Source organism: Hemicordylus capensis, chromosome 2 (genome assembly GCF_027244095.1).
Source record: "Hemicordylus capensis ecotype Gifberg chromosome 2, rHemCap1.1.pri, whole genome shotgun sequence".
NCBI lineage: Eukaryota > Metazoa > Chordata > Lepidosauria > Squamata > Cordylidae > Hemicordylus > Hemicordylus capensis.
Window position 1 is genome coordinate 306,295,834 of NC_069658.1, and position 16,697 is coordinate 306,312,530.

At 39.6% G+C, this 16,697-nt stretch overlaps 1 protein-coding gene across 28 annotated transcripts in view; it reads left to right on the top strand.

Moving 5' to 3' along the window:
• Positions 1–16,697, top strand: part of ERC2 (ELKS/RAB6-interacting/CAST family member 2) — a 1,070,068-nt gene that overhangs the window by 396,871 nt on the left and 656,500 nt on the right. The gene's annotated exons all lie outside the window — the stretch shown is intronic.

A 16,697-nucleotide genomic window follows, 5' to 3' on the forward strand; every position in this document is an offset into this window, starting at 1 on the left:
ATAAATTCTTGAGTTAAGTAATAGGATGGCTTGAGGTCTTTGCAGATGCCAAGAACAGCCTTGTATGGGCCTAAAACCTTTTAGGAACAAACCCACAATAAATGTATACATATACAATGCCCCTTGCTGCTCATATTCTATACAATTACTTCCATGTATCACTTTCATAAGGCTATTTTAGCTGCACATTTTGAAGTGACACACAGTTCAGATAAGTGCCACATTTGTACGAAGAAAATAAGCTCTTGACTATCAAGGCGGGGAAAAGATAGGTAAATGTTACAGGTCTCAGAAAAGAGGCCAAGCTATACTTGATATAAGAGATTAACTTTAATGAAGCTGGAAGGGGACTCTGAATGTGATTGGAGCAAAAAGTGTGTGTGTGTGTTCTTAACTTCTATAAAAAATTATTTGCTTATTTAGTTTGTATGCTACTCTTAAATGAGGATTCTCTGGCCAGGTTACAATGCACAATAAGATCATACACCAAAAAATGTTTAGATGCCAGGTGAATCTCGAGTTCCAGAGACAGAGTGTCACAACTGAAAAGACCCTTTCCCCACTTCACCTCAAATGGTTGGGACACCCGGACACCTCTGATTATGAGCGCAGTGAGCAGTTGACTCCTTTGGATTGTTTTCCCATCAGCATCGTCTTTCCCAAGTTGCCTTCCTCCACATAGGGGAAAAAGATAAGCAAACCTGTTAAGCAAATCTTTTCCCCCTGGGTAAGAAAGCAACATAGGGAGAAATATTTCGATCGGATCAGTTTTGAGGGAAGGGCTAAGCACCTCCCACCACACTTCACTGATGAAATTTGGAGCTCCCCCAAACTGTATTAAAGCTTTGGGTTTTTTTAAGTTGGGAGATACTGCATTGTGTCTCTTTTGTTTCTTAGTTATAACAATATAATTGATAGCACTGCCTTACATAATTCACACGACAAAACGTAAACTATTTTTAACCAGAGAGATGGAAGTACTATCTTTTTTGCAAAGAAATGAAATGATATCCTGAGTTTTTCAATCTAACATTACTGGACAACAGAAAAAATACCCATAATAAAAATACAGCTGTTTTTGGTTTAAATGCAAAGTGGTTTACATCAAAATAAAATGCAAAGACAAGAAATCAAAAATATGAGACAAAGAAACCAAATCAAACAATATGGCACTCTACAGTCTTCTGGGGCTTCCTGTCCATAATACAATGCTGAAATGGATGGGGAAATGGCTACCTTTTGTGGGAACATACCCTGAAAAAGAGGGAGGACTGTGTTGTTTTAATATTGTACTGCATTTGTTTTTGTGGGTTATTTTAAAGGTATGCCAACTTTTGGAATTATATTTTAAATTTATTTCATTACCCATATTCAGATTTTCTGATGAAAACTAGAAGATAAATATGATAAGGAAACACATTTATGAAGTCATGTTAATGACAAAAGGAAATGAGTTGCCTAGGAGTCTAAAATATAGTGTTGCAATAATTATATTTTCCATACTTCTAATAGTTTTCGTGGCTATGTCAGCTGACACCCTTCTCAAGTCCAGGGAGGTGATTTATTTTTATATTGTTTTATAAAAACATAGTCTCCAGGTTCTGGGAATTTATTTAGTTTTTACTTTCTTTTGCAAAAAAAGTAATCTTTTAATGAAATACTTATGAATAAATACATATGAAAAAGTAATCTTTTTCATAAGATTACTTATTAACCTGCTCTCAATACGCAACGCCTTGGTTACGTAGCCTCGTGAGCACAGGATAGGCGAATGGTCCACTCCTCCCCACCATGCCTGGGGGTGAGCTTTTTCTCCTGACCTTTGGAGAGGCACGAAGCTTGAGTTGGCCAGCCATTGGCTGGAGGACCATCTGGGGGCGGGGGCTTGGACTGCCAATGCTGCTACCAGCCTGCCCCAAACTCAGTCCTTTCTCAGGAAGTGACAAGAGAGGATCATTGTCGTTGCTTCCCTGGAGCTTTTGAGGGCTGCAGTGGTGTCGAGCAGCATTGGAAGTGGCCTGGAGGGCGGCAGCAGTGACTCCTCCACCAAGAGAGGCTGTTTGGAGGCTGTGGGGTGGGGGTTGGAGTTCGGTCCCCTCTTCTGCTCACTTGTTGCCCGTCAAGGGCATGTATCTGGAAGGAAATACTCAGGTTGCGTTCCGGGTTGGTGGGAGGAACATGGTGGCCTTCGTGGGCACCTCCCCCCCCCACTGGAGTAGTGGGGACTGCCTATTAATACTATGAATGTTTATATACCTCTCTTCAACGCAGCCTTGGTGGCTCAGTAACATGATCTTTAGGAATGGCTTCTCCTGGAGATCATGTTACAGCATCTCACTCAGGAAACACAGGACAAAGTTGTTTTCTGTGTAGAAGCAAGAACCATTCATATGCCGATTATCCTGATAAGCCTGGGGAAGCTGCTGCCACAGAGTCAAGGCAAAAGGAGAGAGGAAGAGAGTTAAGATTCCTGATGCTACAAGCTATCAGAATTCCACACCGGGAGAGGAAATTCTCATTTCTTGCTTTCTGCGAAAATGTTCAGCCAAGTGTCCAGAGATGTAATTTAAATTTTAAAAATGCATCTGAAACATCAACTCCCAATTTAGAGGCTTGATAACTTGCAGGCAATGAGTTCAGAAAGGAATCCCACAGTTGGAGCCTCACTGAGATCTGTCCCCAAGTCTTTGAGCTGTTTTCCCAGATCCTGAATTTGGCATTTATGCTCAGTGGGATTGTGTCTCTCATTGAGCTATAAGTCGCAGAGCTTTTGAAGGAGAACGACTGTATCACTGGGGGGCTCTTGAGATTATAAAGCTGTTCCAGCCTTTTCCAAACTTGCATAAGAGAATCACTTTAGGCTCAGTTTGTTTGCTCAGATTTGTTCATTTTATTATTATTATTTTATTTATTATATTTCTAAACCACCCATCTAAAGGCTCTGGGTGGTGCATAACAAGCAAAAAAAAAAAAAAAAAAAGACAAACACCATGTAAAACAAGCTACTTAGAACACTGTGAAACAAATTTAAAACAATTCAGAGTCATTTAAAATCAATTCAAATACTTAAAAACAATTTTTAAAACCTTGGAAGGCCAAGCCAAACAAGTAAGTCCTAGGGCTGTCTTTGAGTATTATTTGCTCGAATAGACACTTTAGAGGTGTCTGTTTGAGAACCAGTGTGGTGTAGGGGTTAGAGTGTTGGACTAGGACCAGGGAGACCTGTTTTCAAGTCCCCTTTCAGCCATTGTGCTTGCCGGGTGACTTTGGTCCCATCATTTCTCTCTCTGCCTGGCCTGCCTCATGGGGTTGTTGTGCGGATAAACTTAACTAGGTACCCCACTCAAGGAAGGGAGGATTACATATGTAAAATAAATAAAATGGAGTTAAAGGTAAAGTTTCGCTGTCAAGTTGGTGTCGAGTCCCGGCAGCCACAGAGCCCTGTGGTTTTCTTTGGTAGAATACAGGAGGGATTTACCATTGTCATCTCCCGCACAGTATGAGTTGATGCCTTTCAGCATCTTCCTATATTGCTGCTGCCCAATACAGGTGTTTCCCGTAGTCTGAGAAACATAGTCTAACCAGCGGGGATTCAAACCAGCAACCTCTTGCTCCCTAGGCAAGTTACTTCCCCTCTGCACCATTAGGGGCAGGAAATAATTGGGCACAATATTGATTTCTCAGGCACTATGGCAACACACACTCTCATGCAATCACTCTCCAGCTCCTATATATTTGTTCCATCACAGGTTGAATGTTTTGTTTAATTTTTTTGTAATACTGATTATGATTTAGCATCCCCCTTAGTCACTCTTAAACATTATCATATTTGCCATATTGTTATCGGCAGGTAGTTTCAGTCACTAAATGTTCTGTCACTTAGATGTGACTTGGTCATTATTCTAAGAATAAATAATGTCGCATGGATGAGTATTCATTTCATCAGGTGAACTGAATGAGTGAGTTCTGGATATCGTCCTGTGTTCTCCATTAATACAGATAACCATTGCGGTTAAACTCGGTAAAAATTTGCATGGTTTCAGTTGAGATTTCAGAATTTCCATGTGAGAACTATTGGAGTCAAGCCTTTGTAATAAGATGTTGCTCTCTTGTTGTATCCTTGCTATTCCATTCTGTCTCTTTATTTTTGCTAAATTACAGAATGTTCAAGCTTGAACAGGAAGCACTTTGATGTCATTTTTGTGTTATTTAGCATTGCTGTTTCTTTCTTTCTTAAATCGGGGGCCTGTTAGTAAAATATAACATAGGATGTCCATAGCAAATAGAGCTGAAGACTTTAACTTGTATGAACACACCTTGTTAATAAGCCCCTCAAAGCAAATTGTCCTCCAACATGTATTCTCCTGCCCAGGGGCTGGAGATGTGTGTGTGTGGTGTTTTTATTATTATTATTATTTCTTGTTTACACAGTCAGACAGGTGTTATTGACTGGTTTGTTTTGTCCAGACATTGAGTCCTTCCCAAGGACCTGGGATGGCTGAATTTTATCATCAATACTGTTGGTTATTATAGATATCGTCGCAGAATATAGGCTGTTCCCAGTAAAGCTGCTTTTTGTAATTGGCTGATGGTGATTTCTGTGGCCCCTATGGTGTTGAGGTGCTCTTCAAGGTCTTTTGGAACTGCACCCAGGGTGCCAATTACCACTGGGATTATTTGGGTCTTTTTCTGCCACAGCCTTTCCATTTCAATTTGTAGATCTTTGTATTTGGTGATTTTTTCTATTTCTTTTTCTTCTATTCTGCTATCCCCTGGTATTGCTATGTTGATTATTTTGACTTGTTTTTCTTTCTTCTCGACTACAGTGATATCTGGTGTATTGTGTGGCAGATGTTTGTCTGTTTGTAGTCGGAAGTCCCATAATATTTTTACATCTTCATTTTCTTCAACTTTTTCAATTTTATGGTCCCACCAATTCTTGGCTACAGGTAGCTTGTATTTTTTGCAGATGTTCCAGTGTATCATCCCTGCTACCTTGTCATGCCTTTGTTTGTAGTTAGTCTGTGTGATCTTTTTACAACAGCTGATTAGGTGGTCCACTGTTTCATCTGCTTCTTTACAAAGGCGGCACATGCTGTTTGTGGTGGATTTTTCGACTTTTGCTCTTATTGCATTTGTTCTTAGTGCCTGTTCTTGTGCAGCCAGTATTAAACCCTCTGTTTCTTTCTTCAAGTTGCCATTCTTAAGCCATTGCCAGGTCTTGGTGATGTCTGATTTTCCACTTATATTGTGCAAATATTGACCATGCAGGGGCTTATTTTTCCATTTTTCTGCTCGGTTCTTGACTTGTTCTTTCTTGTAGGCCTGCTTTGTTTCATTGGTGTTGAATAGTTTTTCATTATTGACCATTTGAAGTGCATCTTCTTCACTGTCCCTTATATATTCTTCAAGGCCTCTTTTCTCCTCCTCTACTGTTTGATGGACTTGCAGCATTCCTCTTCCACCTGAGCTGCGAGGGAGGTATAGCCTATCTACATCACTGCGGGGGTGCAGCGCATGATTGATGGCCATTATTTTCCTGGTCTTACGATCTAGCGTCTCTAGCTCTGCCTGGGTCCAGTCTATTATTCCTGCAGTGTATTATTATTATTATTATTATTATTATTATTTAAAAAATACCTTTTTGCAACAGCATCAGCTTCAAACACCATCTGGAAGGATTGAGACCAATCGTGGCAGTTGGATGCTGAAAATGGTTGTTTTAATTTAGAATGAGGTGGAAAATGACTCTGGAGTCTAGGTCGCTTCCTGCTTCATTATAGACTAAACAAAAATGGTGGCAGTCACCTCCCCCAGCCCCATGAGACAGGCATGTTATAGACTAAAAATCTGGCTATCGGCAGCATCTGGCTACCAAGATGATTCTTCTCAGCTCTTTCAGGCAATGCTTCAACCACTGCTGTGGTGAACATGTTTGTAAAAATAAAGAGACTCGTACATTTCACCCTTGGCTCCCCAAATTCTAAAACACCAATGTGTGGTGAGGACAAGACTGGTGTAATAAATTGAAACTTTAGTTGATTGATTGGTGAGGGCAAATTCCTTTCCTGTTGTTATGTTTTGTTATGGCTGTTGGTGGAAAAAAATTATACTGAACTGAACTGGTTTGACTTAGAGTTAAGGGTATATTTGTTGTGTTTTTAAAGCTACTTTGGTCTTATTTTAATAGATAATTGCAGAGAAAATACAAAAGATGGCCTTTTCTTTATTAAAAAAAAATAAAGACAGAACATTAGATAATATAATATCACAGATTACAGAAAGCATAACTCATACACTTTAGCTTCCTAGAGATCAGGTCTCAGTTATTATTATAGATGTTATCAATCCAAAACCCAAACAAGCCCGAGCATTTTATGAATAACACACATTTCTCCATATCAGAATATAACAAGTAGGCAAGACTTTACCATAATTTCTTTGATTAATAAAAATATAATATCTTGCAAAATTGCAAAGAAAGGATTTGGTTTTGATTGTCCTGTTTGAGGATGCAACAAATGGGTTGATTCTCCACCGCAGCTATAAAGCTTTTTGTATAAAGCTTATTTAGATTATTGTATTATCTAAAGATAATATTCCATGCTTTCAATTTATAGTTATCACCCTTCTGGCCACTATCAATATACAAATCACCAGCTCTTTAGATTTTATTACTTTATTATCTTCATTAAATATTCCCAACAATGCTAGCTGAAGATCTATTTTAATTTCTTGATTAACAATTTTACCCATTTCTGCAAATACCAAGTCCCAAAAGGTTCTAAACTTTGGGCATATACACCAGATGAAAAATATGCCCTTCTCATTACAGTTGTTCCAACAAAGAACATAGATCTATTTTTAGTCATATATGCCAAGTTCACAGGAGTCATGTACCATCTATTTATTTTTAGATGGTTTTCTCTAATTTGAGCAGAGGATGAAAATAAAGGTTTAGACAGCCAAATCCTATTCCAATCCCTTTCATCAATCACCATTTGTAAATCGTTTCCCCAAACTGATTTTAATCCAGCCAGTGGTGAGATATTATACTCCAAATAGAATACCATAAAATCTGGAAGTTAGCCCTTTGGTTGATGTATCAATATCAAATATTAATTCTTCAAATTTAGTAAGTTGTCTTTTGGCTGCTTGGATATTTTGTTGAGAAGGGAAAAACACACAGTTGTAACAAATGTAGCCAAGTATGATTAAAATCTGAAAAATTGTTTTACCTGTTCCAAGGAAGCTAACATACCATTTACCAATTATCATAATTGGTAAAGGAGGCACTTATTCTTTACCCTATTATGCCATCCAAATATTTCCACACAAAAAGTATGATCTACAACTAATATAAATGGTTTATATTATAGACATAGGCAGGGTTTTATAGATATGGGCAGGGTCCCTGCCTTTTAGGGTCCCTGTTGTGAATGCAGTGCTGGCCGGGGATTTTGCCTGCAAACTGGGCTGTGCGGCCCTGTTTGCAAGCAAAGATATGCCCTCTGCGTCTGACGCTGACACAGGGTGTGTGGTTGGGGTGCCAGGCACGGTCCCTGATTGGTTGCATCCCGGGTTCTTTGAACCCATTTGCTCAATGGTGGCTCTGCTCCTGCTCAGAAACAGACTGGAACAATCATGTGCAGTCCAGAAGAGACAGCAGCTGGTCCACCAAGATGCTGTTTGCCACTTGGGCCTCCAGTGCCTTTGAGCACCTCCCAAGTACAGTTGATCAAACCACAAAACAACATGGTGCTGATCCCCCGAACGATACCATTGAATAGTATCAAAAGCCTCTGAGAGGTCCAGCAGAATTAATAGAGTTGTATTTCCCCTGTTTTTCTCCTAGAGTAGGATATATATAGGGCAGTTTTTACGCCAAAGCCAGGTCTAAAACTAGATTGAAATAGATCCATTTAATTAATCATTCAAGAGCATCTGCACAGCAAATAAAATTATGGCTTGATTAATTTGTTTTAAAAATGTGTATTACAGTAATAACAAAGAATTGAGCATTATAATATTTCTAATAATGCATATTAATATTTTTCTCAATAATACTGACACTGTGATAACTAAATCTGGTATAAAAATCGTTAGTCTCCTGAACAGCAACTTAGATAACATTTTTATCAATTTATGTCACAGTTAAATAATTAAATAGCCTAATAATACCATGCTACTTTATATGCCCCATTGAGGATTAGGTGGTTTCCATCCCATGCTTTGAAGTAAATAGTGTGAGCCTAATGATTTTATCGGACAGCATCACAAAGAGCTCTCTTTATTTTCTATCCTTAAGACTTCTCTGTAAAAGGAAATGGAGAAAGTTCCTTAATGATGTCCACCTCTTACAGGAAGCAATTTAGTTAAAATTAGCTGTAATTGTTCATGTGCAAGAGTTATTTGGCAGCAGAACTGAATACATTAAAGGCACCTTTTTCTGAGGGATCAGATGGAAATGAGAGCCTCCATATGTGTAATAGGTTAATAGGACACTTAGACTTAATTTAGTGGTGCTCATTTCAGAACAGAGTAGAAACAACAAAAGTTCTAATAAGAAGCAAATACATAATATTTTATGGACAGTCCACCAGTGGACTGGTGTGTGCAGATTAATTTCTTAGTTTTCTGAATGTTTATTAACAAATAACAATAAATACTAAAGAAGGGATGTGCTTGCCTTAAAAACCTTTATTGCCATCTGAGTTTCCACTGAATTAAGCAATGGATATGTTCTTTGCACTCCACAAGTACATCTGTTATATATGCTGTGCATTTTATTCATTGATATTTTTGGCTTTGAATAATCTGCAAGGCATAAAATGTTACAGACCCACTTTACACCTTACATTTCATGGCCTTTGCACTTCTGCTTTGTACTCATATATCATCATTCTCATCATCATCCTCTGCCCTTCTTATTCTGAGCTTGGTGGCTCCATGACTTTGTAGCAAAACAGGGCTACCCACAGACAAGCTAATAGTTCCTGCATATTCAGAGATCTGTCAGATATGCAGAAAAATATTAGTTTGTAAATTTTAAAACACACACACAAACAAATCAGGGGGAAAACCCCCAGAATAGCCTAGCAAAGACTGAGCATGCTCCATGGCCTCCAGGAGGCATGGAACGATGATGATGCCTGCCTAGGTAGGAAAATGGCTTGCCATGGCCCATGACAGCTTATGGTATTTTTGAACGGTGATAAATATCATGAGGCATACATTCCCTGACTCCTGTGAACATGTGAAGTTGCCTCTACTGGGTCAGACCATTAGTCCATCTAGTTTAGAATTATCTCCGCTGACTGCCAGCAGCTCCCTGGGGGTTAACAGGGTCTTTCCCAAATCTGCCTGGAGATGCCAGGGATTGAACCTGGAACCTTCTTCATGCAAAGTAGTTGCTTTACATTGACCAAATCCCCTTCCCTGAATTCAGAATGCTCTATGACTACCTTGAAGCTAAAAAGGTCCAAAGGGAATTAATTAGACTATAAAATAAAATTATTCTAATTTAAATAAAAAATTTAAAATTCTAATGTGTTTTTATCTATTACGATTTTTATCTTTTAATGAATTTTAAATGTTTATATTTTGTATTATGTTTTTAATTTTGTACACCGCCTTAAGATTTTATATTAGGTGGTATATAAATTAAATAAATAGATAAATAGATACATACATACATACAATAATAGAGTAGCATTGTCCTGCTGAAATAGTGCCTGACATCCAGATTAACACTGTGCTGTCGTGCAAGAGGAGAGGGGTGATTTTCGCTGGTCCCCTTGCCTCTGAATCCAACTCTGCTCCCCCAAAATATGTCTCTGAGGGTTGCACAGCCCTCAGGAACATACCTTTGGAAGGCACAATGGGTTTCAGAGGGAAGGGGAGATCTGTGAAAATGGCTCCCCACCCCGGTGACGGTGCAGCTTTAGTCTGGATGTCAGGCACTGCTGAACTAGCACAGTGCTATTCTGCATGTCAGCCACTTGTTGACATGTAACTGAAAGAGATTCTTCTGTAAAAAGTATCTGCCATAATGGTTGGGCTTTGGAGGTTTGGGAATGGGTTTATTGTTTTTACAAGGTTCACTGCCTTTGCTGCTTGTATTCAATTTTGTTCAATTTTGAGGACACAAATGATGGCACTGCTGAACTATGCACGTGTTGTTTTTTTTAATCCAAATGTATTTTAAGTTTGTTTTGATTATCTCTTTATTAATGATGAGAAAACCATAAGTCAGATAGGAATGAGGCATTTCATGCCAGCTACAGTACATTGAAAATACCATTATACGCTGTGGACCATTAGGAATGGAAATGTATTACAGTTATGGGAGCTCCTTTTCAGATTCTAGGCTAATATACCGTCTTTTATAACATAGATTTCTGATGTTACATTAAAGAGAATGGCACTAAATGCACACAATTTTGTATTTTTATATCATTATTTAAAATATGTGAGTATTTAGACATTATTCTATTTCTGCATTAAAGCTAATGGCAAACAATATGGGGGGTGTTCCTGTATTTCTGGAATTTAATTCATAACACATTATAAAAATTATATAATGCCATAGCAAGTTAAGTAGGATTCAATTAATTATTTAATACAGCGCCTGCTCTTGAAATGGCATAAATCCCTACTGGCAGGTGTGCTGTTTGAATGTAAATTAACTGTGCAGTAGATAGCCATTTAAAAGGCATTCTCCAAATCCAGAGCACAATCTTGTGAACAAACAAAATTGATGAGAAAGATATAGTAAAGCTATCGCTAAATACTGGTGCTTGAATGTTCATATGCTGGGGGTTTGGGGAACGAAAAAGTAGAAAGGCAATTATGACAGATGTCCAGTGTGTTCACTCTAAAAAAATAAATTTGTTGGACATAAATTGGTTTTCAAATAATGGTAACTTTGCTATTTATTGTTGTAATAAGTGGCTGAAATCCAGACTAAATTACTTGTGAGTGTCCTATTTAGTTCTGATTAAATGCAGTTACTCTTAATTTCATGCATCACTCTTAATTTCAGTGGGAGTACTCATGGATACGTTTGTCTGGATGTCAGCCAGTATAAATAGTAGACAGCACAAAATACCCTAGCATCTTATTTTCCATTGCTGTCAAGTAACTTGTGAGACACCCCGAGCAGTAATGTACTGGAGGGGTGAGGTATAAATATTTTAAATAAATAAAAATAAATAACTTTTGAGTGAGTTCACAATGGTATGTTCATCACAAAGGCAAGGTGATGTAATCGTCTCTCTGTGTGTGTAGTCACTAGGCATAGAAATAGGAATCTTTGGAGCTATATTCTCCTGCCTCGCATGATGAGCCACCCAGGGCTGGTCAGAAGGTTCTTTGGAAGAACAGGTCATTTACTCAATCAAAAACTGTTCAACCCAGGTTTGGGAGATGTGTGTCCTCCCAATTTGGTTGTGTAGAAGCAAGGTAAGAAGCCCAGGAAAACCTGAGGAGCTTTTTCTCCTACCTTGCTTCCACACAATCAGTTCTACCCAGGTTTTCCTCTTATCTTGCTTCCCCACCACCGAAAATTTGGAACACACACAACTCCCAAACCTGGGTAGAACACAGCTTTTGATTGTGTGAATGACCTCCAGGTTTATAAAAGCTTCCAAGTCAATCTGGGGCTTTGCCCAGGCAACAAGCACTTGTGGCTGTGACTGTTTGCCTCCTGACTCTATTGTGGGATTATCCACTCAGGCTCTAGTCTTGAGGACTCCCTTTATTTCTTGCTTCAGATCTACCACAGCCTAAGAATCCACACAGTGTGAAATAGTCATAATAGAAAAGGCATCATAGTTAAAGGTTTCATGTAATCTGATACTGCCTCGGATACTGTACAGTATTTTTTGGTGGAGACAGTTCACACATTCAGTTAAGAAGTGTTGAAGCATTAAGAGATGTGTATGTATGTGCGAGTAATCTCTGAGGCACCGAAGTTGAGAAGTCCCAACTCTTGTTTCCCTTCATCCAGAGCACCTGACAATATACTGATAAAACCCACATGTCTTTTTGAAAAGTTTGTGTTTCTCTCACTTACTGGCATACAAGACTCTGTGCTCGTCAGTAAATGAATTATATGTAGGCAAGGAGTTATGCCCCCTCCAAGTCCTGCTATGCTGCCTCATCGTGGCGCGCGTGTGTGTGGGGTGTCCCTGGGAGGGATGAGCGAAGTACACCGGGAGGTATACTCCCAGTAGGGTCACCCAAAGCATGAAGGTCATCCCAGCTGCCCAGTTAAAGCAAGCAGGCACCTATATTGGGCAGCAGCAATATAGGAAGGTGTTGGAGGTGAATGATCACTTCAGTGACAACGACAAAGGCAGCATTTCATACTGTGTGGGAGAAGGCAATGGCAAACCACTCCTGTATTTTAGCAAGAAAACCACATAGAGAGACAAAATGGAATGATTGTTGATGTAGTGCCGGATGATGGGCCTCTCAGGTCAGATGGTATTCAACATTCTACTGAGGAAGAGCTGAGGATCTCTCAGAGTACCGATGGTGTTTATGACACAGTTAGACTAAAGCCTTTTGGACGTCTAGCAGCTGATGTTGCCATGTGGGAAAAGAAAATCTGAAGCTGCAAAGACAGAATTACAATGGGAACGTGGAACGTAAGAAGCATGAATATGGGAAAGCTCGACATAGTGAAAGATGAAATGGATCGACTACAGATTGACTTCTTGGGCATCAGTGAATTAAAATGGACTGGAATGGGACACTTTCAGTCAGAAAAGCAAATCGTTTACTACTCAGGACATGGAAACCAGAGAAGGAATGGTGTTGCTTTCATAGTCAGAAAGGATATGGCAATAACAGTTCTTGGGTACAATGTGGTCACTGACTGACTAATATTAATTAGATTTTGTGGACAACCCTTTAACATGACAGTTCTTTATGTCTATGCCCCAACGACTGATGCAGAAGAAGAGGAAGTTGATGAGTTTTATGCTCAAGTCCCGTCTAAAATTGACAGAACATGCAAGCAAGATGTGATGCTGGTGGTTGGAGACTGGAATGCCAAAGTTGGAAAAGGTAAGGAGGAAAACACAGTTGGCCTATATGGCCTAGGAAGCAGAAACGAAGCAGGAGAACGACTTATTAGTTTCTGGCAAGCCAATGATATCTTCATTGCTAACATATTCTTCAAACAATCAAAGCGGTGCCTACACACATGGACATCACCATATGGAGTACATAGAAATCAAATTGATTACATTACTGGTGCAAGGAGGTGGAAGAGCTCAGTTATAACAGCAACGACATGGCCGGTGGCCGATTGTGGAATAGATCATGGACTGCTCATGTGCAAGTTCCAAGTCAAGCTAAAGCGGAAAAACAAAGCTATCCAGCTCCCACGATATGATTTTGAGAATGTACCTACCATTTTCAAGGAGAACTTCAGGAACCGCTTTGAAGTTCTGAACCTCATTGATAGGGAACCAAAGGAACTGTGGAATGAAATCAAAGAAGTTGTTAGGGACGAATGTGAAAAGAAACTGCCAAAGACCAAGAAACTGAAGAAAGCAAAGTGTATGTCAGAACAGACAGTGGAAATTGCCCAGAAGAAGAGAGAAGCCAAAGTCAAGAAAGATAAAGACCTCAGGAAGGAACTTAATAGGCAATTTCAGCAAGCTGTTAGAAGAGACAAGAAGCAGTACTAGAATGACATCCGTAAGGACCTTGAGGATGGAAATAGACATGGAAAAACAAGGCAAGTTTTCCAAAAGATCTCTGAAACTCAGAGGGAGGTTCCAACCTCGAACTGGTATGTTAAGGGATGCCAAAGGATAGATAGTAACTGATTCAGAGAAGATCAAATAGAGATGGAAGGACTATACTGAAAATCTGTACAGCAGGGACGTCAACATCCAATATACTCTAGAAATATTCCCTACTTGCAAGAACTAGGGATGTACGAACCAGTTCGGGTTTGGGTAGTTTGGTTCGGGGGTTTGATGGCTTGGGGTCAATCCGAACCCCACCCCCCACCCCAGTTCTGTCTGGACCGGGACTAACCCCCATCCCCAGTTTGCAAATTTTCTTTAAAAATTTAGGCACTTTCTTTTAAAATTAAGTGCAGGTGAGGACATTGAAGTCTAAACTCAGCCTTTGTTAGACCCGCACTGTTGGGGGGTGGAGTTTGCCCCAATCCAGTTCTCTTACTGAATTTAATTTGATTAAAATTGTGGCCCTTGTACCGATAATGGTGTGCCTTGTGTTTTCTTGGGGATGCAGAGTCCAGAACAATGTAGCTCAGGTTTTTATTAACCGTGTTTAACCTCAAGCTCACTGACATTGCAAATTGCAAATTGTTGTTTTCTTTGTTTCTCAGTTAGATAACCTTGCTAGCTGAGTAAAGAGGCACCTTTTTAAAGTGGTGATGCTCTTTATTTAGCAGGGGAAGAGCAACTGGTCCTATCCTTCCCCAGCACAGCATCCCTCCAGTGGCTGGTGTCTATCTTATGATTCTTTTCAGATTGTGAGCCCTTTGGGGACAGGGATCCATTTTTGTTTGTTTGTTTGTATGTTATTTCTCTACGTAATCTGCTTTAGGAACTTTGTTGAAAAGCAGTATATAAATATTCATAGTGGTAGTGGTAGTAGTAGTAGTACCTGACTATGAAATATAATTGCCTGGATATGGTGACAGTTCCATTGAATGTGGGGCCAAACTAGGTGTTGATAGGAAGCTCCATGACTAGAAAAATGTGGGGCTGGGAAGGTGGGCCTCCAATTAAGAACTCCATGTAACATTCAGTTTAACTGTTGTGGGCTTTTATATGACTCAAGGGGAGCTTGGTTAAGATTCGTAGAGGCAATTTTAACTCAAAAGCAATGGGGCTTCCACCTAGTTAAGTGTCTTTAGGTTTGCAGACTTAAATAGTTAAACTATACTGACAGAAATATTTTCATTGTAAAACCTTATCCAGAAAGCCGACAACTTTCCACATTTCCAAGTGGGCAACAGTTGTGGAAACAATTGCTGCTGTGATATGAAAAAGAAATTACTTGTGCAGAGGGCTTCCGTCTTTTTGTGTATACATCTTCCCCTCTGACAGCAACTGCAATGCTGAATAGCAAAACTACCACATCCATTTTAAAAGCCATATTATGTTAGGGAACTTGGTTAACACAGCTTTCTCAAGGTGTATGTTAAGTAAAGTTATTTATTTATCTGTCAAAGGTTTGTTTTGTTTTTTGTTTTTTTGCAGTTTTAGCAGAGGCTGACTTTGATGGATCTGAGAAGTGCGCACATCCCCATTTTTCTGTCTGTGCAGGAGTGAATAATTTTTTAGAACTCAAAGCATGTTGGAGAGACTAAATGAACTGTTATGTTCAGATGGTACAGGGCATGACATCAGAGTTCAGATATTTAAAGTGTTGCCATAAAGCAGATGGAGAGCAATGGCGTTCCAGGAAGAGTAGGATGATAGGTAAATAGAAAAGTGTTATAAAATGATAGCATTAAATAAAACGATGGAAGAAAACACCAGAACATAACACACCTTGGGTAGTTACAGAACCAACACCACTGGAGTTTATATATAGGAGAGGATGGCCATCTGTCAGAGAGAGTTTAAGTATAACAAATCATGCCAAAATATCTTGAGATGATGTTAATTTTGATTTCTGCCAAGACATTGCTCTGTTATTGCCCGTATGAGAGTGAGCCTGACAAGCTAGAAATAGCTTGTGGATTCAACATGGGCCAGGGCTTCATTGTTTTTAAGCAGCTTCAAAGAAAAGGAATGTTCAGCAGGTGCCATTTTTCTCATCCTGCTGTTCCAGCTATGGAATCTTCATCTTCTGAGAACAGCAATGGTAGGACCTGAGCCTCAATCTCTCAAGATCAGTTGCCCTTCAGTTAACTTACCCCCAAGCATTCAAATAGTATCCAAATTAATCTCGCCCCCCAGATATCCCCAATACACTTTCCCCATTATCTAAGGAAAGATAAATCCCTAGTTTAGTTATTCTTGCTCAGTTGTCCTTCAAAGAAAGCCTGTGCCTTACTTCTTCTACCTCAAGGAGGTGGGACTCAGCAAAGAGGTGCAAAGGGCAGCAATAGTCAATGTACCATCCTCCTCCACTCTGCTCCAGTGCAGGTAGCTGTGCAGGGCTCAGTGTTCTACAAATGTGGCAGGTAGAGGCAAGTCCATTTTGTGCTCCATTGTGGATTGGTGCACTGGCACTTTGGGGCCTCAGATTCTCACTGCTACCCATGAAGGCAATAAAAGGCGGACAGGACTCAATGCATTGTGGATCTTGATTGGACCCCACCTCTCCCAATGGCAGTTGGATATGTTGTGTGCCCTATTAAAGGATTTTCAGCTGCCTGCAACATTTTCTTCTTTGCAACCTTTAAAGGCACAAGATTCCTGTTCTGTACTGATTCTGGCTATTTTAGGAGAAACTTGGCCTTGAAACCTAGTTCATTTAGGGCACCAATAACAACTATAGTGTATCATCCAGTTGCATTTCACTCTTGGCAAACAAAGTCTGATTCAAGTGTGCTCATAGAGATGTGGCTTACTGTTGAAAATCACTTCTGTATAATCAGGGTTCCATGCACTGATCTCTCCATGATAAAGGAATCGGATTAGGTTTCCCTATCACTTACCACTCCCTTCAGAAACCATGCAAAAGACAAAATC